This window comes from Periplaneta americana, chromosome 13, assembly GCF_040183065.1.
Source record: "Periplaneta americana isolate PAMFEO1 chromosome 13, P.americana_PAMFEO1_priV1, whole genome shotgun sequence".
Taxonomy (NCBI): Eukaryota; Metazoa; Arthropoda; class Insecta; order Blattodea; family Blattidae; genus Periplaneta; species Periplaneta americana.
Genome location: NC_091129.1, coordinates 100195942 through 100212465, shown reverse-complemented (window position 1 = coordinate 100212465; position 16524 = coordinate 100195942). Strand labels below are relative to the sequence as shown.

Sequence of the window (16524 nt, the reverse complement as noted above, 5' to 3'; positions counted from 1 at the left end):
ATTTTAGCTATTAACATTTTCATTATAACCAGTAACAAACATTTCACAAGCATCAATGTGAAATACGCAATGAGCTAGCACTCGATAGAAATATGACACAGTCCAAAGTCGACCATGGACAGTCTATTGTTTCTAGTTGCTAACCGCTTGGAGCGCTTTATCACGAGATTTGCAAAAAAACACCTCAAGCTTCGCGACTGTATATAGTAGACTGTTCTATAGCCAGAGAAGGAATGCAGGAGGATGAAACTATTTTTTCTTTGTGCAAACACAACCAATGTTTTACCCCTCGCTCTCCTTGCTTCTGAATAAGTTCCTGGAAAGTACTGTTTGAATGTATAGAGCTCACTGGAAATGGAGAAGTGAGAAACAGGTTCAAATCCTGTATGAGCTGATTTCCTGGTTGGGCTTCCTTCTGCAACTGTAAGGTGTCAGGTAATTCCATGGTGGTTTATCTTGCTATGTGAAGTTCAACTGCCAAGCATAATAAGCTTTCAGGCTGTGGTGTATTTGGAACAAAACAAAAGGAACTTCTGTAAACAAATGACTTTGGAATGTAGTGAGAATCCAACTTGTTGTTTATTGTGGTTGTGACCATAGACAAGTACAACTCACTGTATATGATCAAGAGACTATTGTCATTGTAAGCTATCTGTGCGTTTTTTTAAAGTGCTTCATGCCTTTGCTGCAGCAAAATGAGAGTCGAAAAAAAACGTAAGTAGGTCAACTGACTGTAAAATGGTGGACAATTAATATTGGCTTCTATTACTGCAGTAATAAATTTAACCCTAAAAGAGCCGAACATGTTAAATAGTTTCGACTTCCATGATAATGACATGGAATTATTATTACTAGACGATTTTAACAATAATAAACGTTGCAAAAGACCAAAACACACATTCCGCCATGATGGATCATGCAGCAAACTCTTAAAGCGAAGTTTTGATTTGCTGCATGGTTGCTACAGCACTGCTGCAGAGACAGTGAAGCAAATGTAATAAAAGAACGGTCTTGCTGCAGCGCTTTACATCTTGTTTAAAAAAAAAACTCACGGTATATTATTGCCATTGGTGGCAAAAATCGAAACTACGCCTCCTGTTACTGAGCCTGATTGGTATTACAAGTATCCAGTATACCGACAATATTATTACTATTTTTCATATTACTTCTCAAAGGTAGAGCATGCAATGATTTATCAGTTTAACTGAAATGTGTAACCAGAAGATGCATACAACATACAGTTTTTGATTTAACATACTGTATGCATATGAATATAATGGTTGAACATTAAACTGAAAACCATTGACAACACATTCCCTCTGCTACCCGATATGTCCACGTCAACAGCCTGTATCTTTAATATTCAAACATAACAGAATCACCAACATCATCACTGACCAGCTGAACAGAAGTAGCTAATATAGCTACTTTGTTTCCAACAAAAATTCTAAATCGTCTATACAAAAAGACGATTTTATACTTCAGTAATAATATCAAAGCTATAAAACTGGCAAATTCTGTAAATAATGGGTATTCAGAATAGCTGTTTAAAATTGTCAGATTGGCAACACTTATAACCAGTTATTTTCCATAATTCCCATTAGAACACAACTAACAAGACTCTGGTCACAATATGGGAAACTGACGAACTCTCATGATGATATACAATACAGTACCTTGCAAACCCCCCTCCCCCTCTTGTTCTGACTATATTCACAGTACTTTGCTGGGAGTAATGTATGCAGAAATGTACTGTGTTTCATTCCACTGATAATTCTTTCTCTGGACTACAAAATACTGTTACTTTTTATATTCTGTCATGAACATACTTTCTTTTTTGAAGGCATTTATTGAACTGTATTAGGCAGCACAGTTTGGAGTGAGATTTTTTTACGAACTATTCACATTGACATATTTGTATAGTGATTGATTTGTTGTTGCATTTTATTGGAATTAATTATCTCTGATACGGCATCTGTAGAGTGTGGCAGCAAAAAATTTGGAAAAATTAATTTGAAAATATGTTTAATTTCAGAAATCTCCAAGGAATCAAAGCTTGTGATCGACATTGACAAGTTAAATTTTATGTTTTAACTATGTTTCCTTTTCTCTTTTATGATGTATGCAGTCAAGTAAAAGTTTGAAAGTTGATTAGCTGCTAAATATTTGTATGTGATCTTCACCTACAATCATAAAGTATTTTATATCCAGGTGTTAGTTCATATATGCTCTGTCGCAGAGTGTTATTGTTGGTGACATGAGAAGGTGGTCTACTGCACACCAGTATGATTGATGATTATGATGATTAATGGAGCATTGGTGAAATACTGGTAGGGGAAACAGGAGTGTCTACCACCTAACACAGTCTTTGTCCATCACAATTTCCTCTTGGACCCCATGGGATTCGAAAATGGATTATCAGCATAGAAAGCCAACGATCTAATTGGCAGTTATTTCAATTTGTGGAGCACACAACCATCAATCTAACACAGTCTATTCTGTTAGATGGACGCCAGTGAAATTCGACATTTATAATTCTAATAGATCTGTAAATTATGTGACCTTTTCTTAATTTTTGAGAAACACGAAATCTTTTTTTAACAATTTGTTTTTAGACTCTTCTGTGTTATATCATATGAATGCATGAGTTGTGAACAGAGTAGGCCTAATGCCAAAATATTTTTAAGGTGAACAGTAAATTTATTTGTTTATCATTCAGTTGCTTGTGATTACATACTGCATATATGTGAATACTCCGCACATATTTTTTCTGGAATTTCGTGAAGAAAAACTGGAATGTGCACATTATTTGAAATAAAGTTGGTAGTGCTTCGTCTCGAACACTTTTAAATTTTTTCTCCTAAAATTAGGGTGCGCGGAGTATTCGCGTATATATGGTATTTTAAAAAGTATACAGTGTATGTTGTGACTTACGCTTTCTATACTATGACGGCAGGGTTAAGTAAACATAAGTATCAACTGAATTTTTTTAACCAGATCCCATGTTCTCAGTACCAATTTCGCTGAAACATAGGGCAGTATACAGCTTGTCTTGTGCATACGCCACCTGTTACAAATTGTGCTCATTTTTTGTGTGTTCATGAAATTTGTTAAATTGGGGTCTGTTGAATCAAGTTCGTCTGTAGTTAATTCTCTTGATTCCTGATTTCATTGAATACATGAAATAAAGTTCTCCCATAAGCTTCACAATTTTCTTGCGATCAGCTTTTTAATTGAAAACATCTTGACTGAAAACATTGTGCATGCTATATTGATAATATGCTTGAGAGCACAAGACAGCTACATAGTTTTCTACTTTCAGAATTGGTGCCTTTTATTTTTATGAGTTCGCAAAGCCTTGGATACATTAATCTTAGTAAGTTCTCTACAGTATTTACACATTTGTTGGAAATACGTGATTTTAGAGTGCCTTTCTCCATTAAGGAGAGGTAGAAAGACGTTGTGGCCGTCCATTGATTAAAAATAAAGAACAGAATTGTTTGTTGACAGTTTTTGTTTCTTAGTCTTCAATTTGTTTTCGTAATTATATATAGTACAATAATCAAATGTAAAAGAGTGCTGTAAATCAGCTATATTTAATATAAGAGTGAGTAATAGAATTTTTATATACATGTGATGTATTAGTAGAATGCATTCTGTGTCAGTGATCTTTAATCATTCCATTGTAGGAAGGGTAGCTTTTTTAAGAATGTAAATAATATTTTTAATACTTTTTTTTACTATGTTACTTTTTGTAAGCCAGCTGATTATGGGAAAATCTTGGTATAAACACCTCTTCGATCTGGTTAGTCATTTATTCCCTGCTAATTTAATTTTTAGTATAGTGAGACAAGAAAATGTTGAGGAAAGAATATTATATTTACTCCTGCAAATATAATTACAAACTGTGCGCATATGTGGACTGTGGCAGCAGAAAATTTGGCAAAATTAATTTGAAAATATGTTTAATTTCAGAAAACTCCAAGGAAACAAAGCTTGTGATTGGCAAGTTAAATTTGGTGTTTTAACTATTCATTCATGAGTCAGATTTCTGTTGTTTGTCGAGTGTGAAGTTTTCTCTAGCCAGCATCGTCAAACTAAAATTATTTGAGTACCTTGCCTGTTCAGCAATATTCAATTCTATATTGAGTGAATAAGCTTATAGTTGCATGATTTTAGTGTTTCTCTCTTTGTGTTTCTCTACAGTCTGAAGAATTCAGTAGTATACAGGCCTAGAGTTTTTGTGTTGAGGATATCGAAATGTAGTGTACGAAATATTCTTTACAACGAAGTTTCTATATGATACATTTGTTGAAACTGAGTCAGTTGATGGGACAATAAAACTGTTTAGAAGTGAATTTCTTGTTATAATGTTCAAAGTAGGCCTAGTGCGACTGTTGGGTAAGTTTGTGAAGAATTTGAGTCAGACACATAAATTAAAGAGAAACTAAACTTGATGTGGCATACTTTAATAGAACAGAAACTAGACAAGATAGGTGAACAATTAGAATCGCCAAAATCACTTAAACTCTTTCCCAAGAGACAGGATTGTCTAAATCATTAGCACAAAATGCCACAAAATTGTTTAAATTAAAATCTTATAAAACAACCTTAGTACACCAGCTTATTCCTAGAGATAAAGGCATTAGATTACTTTTTTTTTTTTTTTTTTTTTTTTTAAGTTGTTGAAGACAATGAGTGTGTACATGCCAAGGGAGATAATATTTAGCAACTGCTGTACATAAGATAAAATTTCTTAATTAGAAACCTTTGATGTGCATGGATAAATCATTCTGATAACCAGCCTCACCTAACACCATTTGGTGGCAAATGGCAATGTAGCTGCAGTCAGCGACGAGAGTGAAAACTGGCACATGAATGGATAAATAATCTCACTGTGTTAAAGATAGGCATAGAAAGTGACAAGGAAAGAACTGGCAAACAGGGAATAAACAAATTTAGGTGTAAACAAGGTTCACAGAACCCTAATATTATTTTACTTTTTTCTTTGTTAATGATGTCATTGGACGAAAGTGACAAGGAGTACTTGCAGGCAAAGATTTATAAATACATATTTATAACATAATATTAAATGCTGTTTTAGTCAATGTCAGAGCATTGTAATTATCTCCAAAAAGCATTTAACGACCTGATAATATGGCAGATATTTTAATATGAAAACTTAATTCACTAAAACAAAACATTGGCATTTGAAGAAACCACAGAAGATTTAAAATGACTAATCTTTACTGTTATGGATTAAATATACAATTTCAAGAGTATGTTACGTAAATTTCAGAGAATGTGGAACAACACAAAGATTATTGAAACAGGAAACCATGAAACTAATTAAAATTTTACAACCTCATATTGATATCTATTCTGATTTAATTTTGTGAAAATTAGAAATGAAATTTTAGAGAGATGTAAGAAGGGGAGGTAAGGTTCTAATATTAATTTTAATTCTAAATAGATGTGTGAATAGAAGTACAGTAGATATTTGAAATTTAATAGAGAAACACAATTTTGTGCACAAATCTGAAGAATGTAAATAGAGAGGCATTCCATAATTTACATTAAGATGTCAGAAGCTGTATGACTTAAAACAGAAAGTCTGGTGCCATTGCAAAACAAACAAAAAAAAAAAAAGCTTAAAATTTGACATTGTTGGATTTAGAAGTAGTTTGCTTCTAATGCAGGTGTTTCTGAAAGCAAGATCTTAGTGCAGGGAAAAGGCTGGTCATAACGAAGTTTATTCATTTTGTAATAAATATCAAATGTTTTAAAAATACTATTCATGTATTTCCAATAATTAGTTGGCTTACAGAATACAGATATTATAATTTATACATTTTGCTTTTATTTGTACATGTGCCTTAAAAAATATGTAATCTTCCGTTATTGTTTACAATTCACAGATGTAATGAAACCAGTAAATATATGTATTAAATGAAAGCAAATAAATTATATCTTTATACATACAACGATTTCTTTATTAAATCTTAGAATTTAGGGACTGAATAGACTATGGACAATTTCCAAGAGTTTAATAGTACTGTCATTTCCCATAACTATGGTCCTGGAACACAACTATGGTCTACAATACAACCATTCAAAGAACATTGCAAAAGTAACTTAGACCATTCATAGAAAGCTGCAGTGACTTCACTGCAAACTACAGTACAGCAAAAATATAAACAAGGTACTACGTTATGGATACAAAATTTGAATGGTTGTATTGTGGACCATAGTTGTGTTTCAGGATCATAGTTATAGGAAATTACGGTACTAAAAAAAATGACATGCATTATGTATGTTTTGAAAAATATTTGACGTTTCATTACGTAATTTTAATATTAAGAGCATTTAGAGAAGCATGTAATGTTATTTAGAGTTGTACTTGGTAGCATTTATAAACCATTCAGTCCCTTAATCCTCCATGCATTTACACATAATTCACACAATATTGTTTTCCCTTTGGAAATAATTCTGTTGTTCCAAGGTGATATGTCAATTTTTTGTGAAAATGAGATTTTGCAATATGTTGTGCATTCTGATGGTATCTTTATTGCAGCAAAACATCACATGCATATCTCTTTTATTTCTCTCTCGAACCTGTTATGAAACATGATTTTTATGATTTTATGCGGTCATTTAAACTTTAAATGCTTGTTCCTGGAAAACTGCAAGAAATAATGCACCACATTTTGCCTTGGAGCCACAGAATTACCTAGGTATTGTTGGACTGCAGAAGGGGAGTAGGTATTTTTAATATCCTATCCACATGGAAAACTTCATATTGTTCAATATGCATTTAATTTCATTTTTGTCGTATACTATAATTATTAATTACGAAATGAGAAAAAAACTTCAATATTCTGTGAAATACTGATTTTCATTGTTTCCTGATATGGTTAAGTAAGATCTTCATGGAATCTCTTTGTTCAGTAAAGTTGAATTTTATTTCTGAGCGGAAAAATCTGTGAAGCAGAATTCATTCTTGATGATAAGCTGGTGACTAGCACAAATTTTCACACCATTTTAGATACCAGAGAGTTTTACCAGGGCAGCTAAAAGCAGGAAATGGAAAATGAGAATACAAAGGCTATGACATTAATAGGAGAAATGTAAGGTAATTTTATATGACATAGTTTGACATCTGTTTGCTTATGACAGTAATAAGAGAAACGTAAGGTAATTTTTATGCCATAGTTTGACATACTTGCAAAAAGAAATACTTGTTTGTGATTCTGGAGACAAGTGTGACAACCATAGATGTTTATTAAATCATGCCAAGTTTTATGTTATTATTTGACATACAATTTTGCTCGTGTAGAATCATAAGTAACAGTGATAAAAACGTTCAGATAATTTATTACAGTGTTTTAGTTGACAGCATTTTTTTAACTATAGCAATCAATAAGGGTTTTAAGAGTGATGAATGAATGAATAAATGAATAAATGAATGAATGGATGGATAGATGGGAAGTAATTTTGGCCTACTTTGAATGTACTTTTAAAATGATTTTGCATTCAGAGTCGAGACATCACAAAAGGTGTTTTCAGGTTAACCGAATTTTGGAGTTAAACCTCTGACCAAAATATCTACTCAGTTCAATTACAGCACAGTTAAACCAAACCATCAAATGTCATAGTGCAAAACAGAACTTCATGTTTACATAATCACATTCCAGCATTCACAGTACTTTTGATATTACAAGATAATTTATTCACTGCTGTGAAAATCACAGGATTAAATTCATGGCTTATACTATGAGAATTATGGCGAATAAAGTTATTGTGGATGGATTTTTCTAAGAACTTACATTTTCTATCATTATCATTCTCCTATTCTTCCTTGATACATCTATGATTTATTTCATGTTGTATGAAGTAGCTCAGGCTTCTGCAACTTGTAGATCTCACTGCTTTTCATGATACACTTCTGTATCTATATAAGAAACAGATGGACTGGTCTTTTTTTGTTAAGGGGTTAGGTACAGCTTAAAGCAGTAACATTTTTGGAAATATTCATTTTTTTCCTCCATTACTGTATCTTGTACAATCATGAAAATTGGTATGTGTGAAACGATGTCCTTGTGCTATATGAAAAAAAAATATTTTTACGATTTAAAAAAAATTATGTATGTATATATATATATATATATATATATATATATATATATATATATATATATATATATATTTAAATTCAAAATGGTGGCAGTTTATTGTGCAGTGATGAAGTGTTTTCCTCATAACCCATAACCTTGTTAAATTTTTCATGTTCTCTCTCTTTTATTTTATTGCTGAAACTCATGTTTACAATATCATGCTCTTTCAACTACATTCCTTAATAAATAATATATTTTTTTATTTTGTGTTAGAAGAAAATACTGATATTTGACCATTTTTTTAATGAATTAATTTTTTTATCAGACAATCTATCAAAGGTGGAGAAGTAATCTTGCACCATATTGTAGATATGACATGCATAAATACACACAAAAAATTTCATCACAGAATGTTTGATAGTTTTTTAGTTATGTGGGAAATGCTTCATCATGCACAGTGAACTGAATTTTGAACAAAAAAATGTAAATAATTTTTTTAAATCATAAAAATATTTTTTTTCATATAGCAGAAGGACAGTGTTTTACACATACTAATTTTCATTATTGTACAAGATATAGTAATGGAGGAAAAAAATGTTGAATATTTTCAAAATGTTACTGCTGTAAGCTGTACCTAACCCCTTAAGAGGGATAGGGATCATCATGTGGGGGTGGGTGATGAAGAGGTGGAACACAAAATTCAATTTAGCAGTGGTTTTGAACTAAATCGACATGCCTTTTCCTCAAAATCGTATCACCTGCACATCTAAAATTAGTCAAGGTGGGAAGTTTTGAAATGGACATAATATTATGTTCAAGAAAAGAGCGTTCCATATTGTAAATATGTACATATTTGTGTCTTAATGAAATATTCCTTCTTCAAGCTTTTGTTTTGGTATTCGATTTTTTTTTCCTTTGTGTCGCAGTTAAAATGTATGCCTTCTTCAGATTAAAATTATTATAATACTGCAATTATAAGAATCAGACCCAAAACTCTGGAATAAGTTCCATAAGTGTAGATGATAACTCCTTGAATCACTCAGAATTTTACCCATTCTTACAGAATAATTTGACATTATGCATTCAGTAATACACTGTCTTGAATAGCAAGTTGAGCGATCCTGAATACTTTCTAAATTTGAAATAATTTTATATATATAAAAAAAAATGAAATGTATAGGGCCTACATGAAAGTTGACAGAATTATATGGTTTTATAGATATGATTACCATGTGTAGATTTTATCTGTGGATATATTTGGAAGTGTTTTCATTGAATGAGATATATGTCAATACCGCACACAAGAACTCTTTCTTCACATTTTATTACAAAAATAATTACAGGTTAATGTACTTACATTCTAATGAATTTCAAATTTTAGATAAAATGTCATTATTTCTAACATATGTCTGTAACATAAAATACATTCCATATTTATTACATCTGAAATTGTTTAAAATCGAGTTTAAATTGGAAAAAACATTTCAAACTAAATTTAAAACATTCATGCATCTACATTACTTCAAGCATGATCATTCTAATGCATCTCAGATTTTAGATAAGATTTAATTATTTCTAATATATGACTGTAATATAAAATAATTACATTCCATATTTATTACATCAGCACTACTTTAAAATCGAATTTAACTAGAGTAATACTTCATTATAAATTTAAAACATTCATACATCTACATTATTTTAAGCATAATCACTTTAAAACTGTACAGTAAATCTATTGTATGTATTCAGCATCTTTCTTACACATTGGAGCTTCGATTGTCATCATTAATTCATTCAAGAAAACTTCTATGTCTATTAGAATACGATAATTAAATAATTTGTTTGATATAGCGATAATTCGTTCAAAATCTGGACACTCAAATGCCTTTCTTTTAGGTTATAACTTCGGCCAAAACTATGTATTATAAGTAATGTCAATCTGTAACACTATCAAATTGATTTAATTTAATTAAGGAATTATTAATATTAAATATTACATTTATTATAGAACTAAGAGAAAAGCTTAATAAATGACGTAAAATTCGATAAACACAGTCTCATGTTTCAATGTTAAATGCTTCATTTTCACTAAAATACCATCACAAGCTTTCATTATTTTAACAGACAATGCTAATTTTGCCTAGTTTTTATTACTTTCTTTTCATCTATGATTAAAATAATACACAATTGTGTTCACCCTTTGATACAGAAAATGGTTGCTTTCCTATAGCGTGAATTTGTCGTAAATGTAGTTCAGGTTAACACGTGATTCACACAGAAAAATATTAAGCATCGAGGTCCGAGGATGAAGTCAAGTCGTAGCACCAGCGTATGTGTATGTCACAAGACGACAAATTCCCTATGAAGCGTTTATGACTTAGCAATAGAGCTCTTTCTTCTCGTTACAAAGACCAGGCTTCGAATATCTCTATGTAAAATGCATGTGTATAAACACAGCATACATGATGATTCGTGAGCTATTCTGAAGTGGGATGTAGTCTCTGATCAGTAACCAATTTCTGTGTCAAAGGGTGTACAAGTGGTTAATATCCACAATTCGTTTGCCTCCTGCCTCAAATCACTAATAATATTTAATTTGACTTCTGAAGAAGTAACACTTCTAGATCTATTTACTGTTTTCGCACTTGTAGCACTTCTCTGGAACCATTTTGTGTCAAATAAAACCACCACTGCAGTCATCAAACTTCACTGTTACTAATTATTATTCAACATTTCATTCATCAAATGTGAAAACTGTGAATCACTGAACTCCAAGCCTAGTCATCTGATATAACATTATAAAACACTTGGGCACATGAGTGGATGCTCGAGATTGTGTAGCTTTTAGTCATCCAGGAGAAATGTACTGATACACGAGCTGGCAGATACCAGGATTAATGGAATTTTGATAATGAACTTGATTGTCAAGGGGTTGTGTACACCATTGAGAGTAAAAAAAAAAAAAAAATATAGTTTATTTCATTAAATGAACTTTACTCTTTAGTTCAATGAAACAAATTTAAAAATACAACCAATACTTATGACAAAACGTGAGGACGTGTTATTCATCAATACATCAATACTAGAGCGGTGAAACCCAAAGTGAGACAAGTGGCCAACAGGCTTGGAGCTCACATATTCAGTTTTTCACAGTCCCAACTTCCTTGCAAGGACGTGTTTTCAAGCACTTTTAAAGTTTCTCCTCCCATTTCCCCTCTCATTCATTTCCTTTCACTCATCAGTAAGTTTGTTGCTCATTTCCTGTAACTTACATTTTTTGAAACCGTTTCCCTGATAATTATACAGTTTTTTAGATAAATAGATAGTTTAATGAAATTTTGCAAGCACATGTATTTCATAGAGAAGAACACAATATTTCTCATTCATATATTGAAATGATAGAGGTAAATTTTGTTAAGGCATTAATTTTATCGTGAATAAAATAAAGTAAAAAACCTTACAAAATATTGAAAACTATAAGACATAGTTGAGAAACGGTTTTTCCTAATGCAAACTGCACCTGCCAATTTAATGAACCATAAACCGTTAAAGGTAAATTTATTTTTAATTCTAAAATTTGTTTAATGATGTAAAAGAATTATGTAAACACGAAATTTTAGAATGAAAGGATTTAGGTTAGGAAATAATACGTTTTTGAATATTACTAAATTTAGACAGGCTAATGGTGTACAGGATCCCTTAAATTGCAAATGATGCATTAGTAGAAATGATGGTAGTCGAAGACAATGATGAAACTCAATTGTATAACTTGAGATGATTTTTACATGTACAGTTTACACATCTATAAAATAAATATTTCACTTCATTTTATGTACTGACCAATTTCTTTTACAGGCTTTTTTTATATTATAAAATTACAGAGACACTTCTCAACTTCACGACATTTATGTCAAATGTATGAACTCTTGAATTAATGTGTGGTAAACATAGGTTACCGTACTATTTTTCAGAAATAAAAATTCGATACATTTGGATAAGAAATGCAGCTTATTTTCGGACCAATATGGTAATACTGAGAAATGTCTATATCTATAATTTTTACTAATAACAATATACCTATAGGAAATAGAGAAAACTATGTTAGTGTACGTTTCATTTTATATATTGGCCAGTTATGTAGGTAGCTATTACTATATCTGTTTTGTTCTGCCTGTTGATACTATTCTAAGATAGGTACTGAAACAAGGATACCAATATTTCACATATTTAATTTCCAACTTATGAAGTTAGACATAATCATTTATGCTTGTTGTTTTCAACAAACAGAGAAGAAATATCAGAATTCATCTGAAATATTTACAGTAATAAACATCAGTTTTCAGATAAATTGGCATTCAGATTTTCAAATTATTTTTTGCTTCTAAAATAAAATTTTTCTTTAAAATACGTACTCTTCTTTCTTTTGTCTGATAAGGTGAACCACTTCTTTTAACTATCAGTACTGGTATTATGACTTTATATGGCTCGAGTTTGATTTCCAAACGGCACTACTCTTTCTTATTTACTCTTTTTGCTTTGATTTCTCTTTTTTTTAATTTTAATTTTATTCTTCCTTTTCTTTCAGCTCACAAGCAAACATTCTGATGGGATTAGATAGAAAAGCTAAATTTTTCTTTCACCATGTTAATAATCTCAAAAGAAGTGCTTATACAAATTTTGGCAACTCAACCGCAATTTCGAGGACTGTAAAAAAATAAATTTGTCAGTGGCCGCTAACAGAAAGAAAATCACAATTTAATTGGAAAAATTTTTTGGAACAGACACAGTAATTGTTGAGCTGTTTTTCAACATATTCCCCACCGGAATTGAGACATTTGTCATATCATGGGATCGACAGAGAGATGCAGACAGCTGTCAAACTCTGGTTCCGATCACAGGCGGCTGACTTCTACGACACAAGGATACAAAAATTGATCCCACAGTATGACAAATGTCTCATTTCCGGTGGGTGATATGTTGACAAATAGCGCAATAATTGCTGTATCTGTTTCAATAAATCTTTCCATACAAGTGTGCTTTTTTTCTGTAAATAGCCTCAGGGAAAATCACTTTCTGGACTGCCTCGTAATTGCAGTCAAGTGGCCAAAATTTCTATAAGCACTTCTTTTGAGATTATTAACATGGTGAAAGAAAATTAACTTTATTATCTGCCCCTATCAGAATGTTAGCTTGTTAGCCTCATATCACATTGAGTACTGGATTTTTCCAGGGGGTAAAGGCGGTTGGAGCATGGTGCCAACCACACCACTTCATTCTAGTCCCGAGGTCAAAGAGCTCTACTTCCATGCCGCTCAAATGCCTTCATGGCATATATATATATATATATATATATATATATATATATATATATATATATATATACATATATGGGATACCTTTTTTATACGGTAGTTACTGTATGTTGGATTTGACTTGCCCATTATTGTTAATAAATTTAATTGTTAACCTACAAGTGCAAACCACTTCGATGTCATTAAAACTTGACAGTAAACAAATATATTAATTTTTATTTTTATATCGACTGTTATTTGAGTGGATGTAGCATGCAAGCGAATTACAGTACACTTTGTAACACAATCCTAAGCAAGTACAGACGACATAAACAGAATGCACTCATTGGAATCAGCTGCTAAGCTAATTCTACCTGTGAGTCATATTACGCCGAGATGTTTGTAATGAGTAAATGTATCTGCTGATCATTTACAATTTTTCCCCAACAATGTCAATAAAATGGAAGTAAACACAATACTAGGCCCCTCACGTCAGATGCATTCAAATGTTGAGCGACTTATAATCTATTTTCTAACTTTCGTCCCCTCCCCCCCCCAAAGAAACAGCATTCCTTTAAGGCTATTATACTTATGAAGTAGGTATGAAAACATTCTCATAATCCATTTATTTAAAAAAAAAATAATTAAAATTTAAATTTACATTTTGGTTATGACTACAATATTTATTATTATTATTATTATTATTATTATTATTATTATTATTATTACTACTACTACTACTACTACTGTTATTACTACTGTTATTATCGTAATATTTTGTGTGCATTTCTGAAATGTTTACTGCTACTATTAAATTGCTTCCAATTAATTAATTTTAAGTCAATAACAGAGAAAAATTCGCTCCAGTGCTATGGATCTCCATTATTAACCAATAATAACCATAACATATTATTCTGTAGGACCAGAAAATTAATAATCTTTACATAAATTTTAAGCATTCTTGTACATATTATTTGCAATGAAAGACTATCATCACATTAAATTTGATTCTAATTACTTTGAAGTGCATTCAGAACACAACGAATAAACTTCTATAAAACAATGGTTTTTGTGTTTAGGTACATGAAATTTCATGATCCCAACAGACTTGAAGCGTATTAAATTAGTTTTGTATTTAAGTTTCAAATAATTAATCAGTTCTTACCGTTAACTGCACATAATAATGTGATTTAGATGGATATAATATATGTTAGCATTATGAAATATTCATTATAGCACTACCGGTACCTACAAAATTAGTACTCATTTACTCAAATAAAATAAATATAGTTCTACCATGACTATCTCCAAAAATAACTTTCTGAAGTCAAAAATGGTAATTTAATGGTAGGAAATATTTCTTAATTTTCTGGAATTTATTGTATAAATCCACGATATGTAACGCGTAGTTTATTTTAAAATTAAATTAGATTGATGATGGTTGCGAGGTAATAGATAAACTATGATGATTTCATTGGGATATTCTTATCGTAAGTCTGAAGTTAACGGAAGAAAATTGTAGTTGAAAACATGTTGAAGAAGAACACATTTGTAAGCAGTAGTAAAACTGACGTATTTCAAGTTTAGCTGAAATTTAAAATTCGCAAGCTTGAAGCTTGAAATAATGTTTTCTTCATTTTAGTTGAAGTTCTGCTGAAAGATGAAATTGATGGTAGTTGTAGAAGTTGTCTCGAAAGATCAGCAGGAACTGATGTTTAGGACAACAAACTGAAGCTGTTGTCATCTGTAAAAATAAAGGACAAGCAAACAGAATTAGAATTTGTCATATACCAGAAAAACACATGTTTTATACATACGAGTATATGAGGTGTTAGGTTTATGCGTGGAAATATTTGATATTTGCTTAAGAAAAAATACAAAACAAAGCTCTATTTACTTTTCACCTTGCTGTAATAGTTTTTCCATAAACATGTTACATTTTTTACGATGTTTTATGAACAGTGGCGGTGGGTCCTGTGTGTTCAGTGGTTCAGAGAATCCCCAGGAAAACAATTTCATTGTTTAAATAAATTTATTTGTAATTTATATTTATAAAAATGAGGAAATCGAAAAACATCAACACAGAAGAAGGTAGAAGAAACTACAGGAAACTAACCAACGAACTAAGAAAAGAAACTGATAAAGCAAAAGAAGATTGGATGAAAGAGAAATGTGAAGAAATAGAGGATCTAGAGAGAAAAGGAAGATATGATTTAATGTACCACGAAGTAAAATGTTTGGACTTCACAAATAAGAATAGGAAATCCATGTGGTTGGTAGAGGATGACATCGGAAATGAAATAACAGACAAATAAGGAATACTAAACTGATGGACGAAATATGTAGAAGAGTTATATGAGACAAGGAATCGTCCAGATGACTTAGCTACAGAAGACGAAGAAGCAATATCAAAAGACGAAAAAGGATTTTCTATTATAACCGAAGAAGTTGAATTAGCACTTAAGGAAATGAAGAATGGGAAAGCAACAGGAGTTGATGAAATCCCCATTGAATTAATGAAATGCTTGGGTGAAGAGAAGAAGCAAATTCTATTATTACGCAACGAAATATATGAGAAAGGCGAATGTCCTGAAAATTTTACGGAGACAGTGTTGATTCCAATACTGAAGAAAAATAATGCCAAGAATTGTAAAGAGTTCAGGACTATCAGTCTAATATCGTACTTGGCGTAGATTCTCTTGCGAATACTGAATCGACGTTTATATTCTAAGATGGAAAAAACAGTTGGAAGAAGAGCAGTTTGGCATCATGAAGAGAAAAGGTATGAGAGATGCAATAGGACTGCTACAGATAATCGGCAAAAGATACCTAGAGAAGAATAAAGAAGTGTATGTAGTATTTGTGGACTTAGAAAAGGCTTTTGACAGAGTGGATTGGAATAAACTGCTGGAGATCCTAAATAATATTGGTATGGATTGCAAAGAGAGAAGACTGTTCAGTAACCTTTATATGAAATGAGTCAAAGTCAGGATAGGAGAAGAAATGTCAGAAAGAAGTGAAATTGGGAGAGGAGTACGTCAAGGATATCTTTATCACCTTCTTCTGTTCAACATCTACTTGAAGGATTTAGTAAAGAACTGTTTTCAGAACATGGG

At 31.4% G+C, this 16524-nt stretch overlaps 1 protein-coding gene across 1 annotated transcript in view; it reads right to left on the bottom strand.

Moving 5' to 3' along the window:
* Positions 1-8238: 8238 nt before the first annotated feature.
* LOC138712153 (uncharacterized) overlaps positions 8239-16524 on the bottom strand; it is a 36013-nt gene continuing 27727 nt past the window's right edge. The window contains exon 3 of the mRNA XM_069843635.1: positions 8239-15152. The gene's annotated coding sequence lies outside the window, so the exon portion shown is untranslated. The remainder of the gene's footprint in view (positions 15153-16524) is intronic.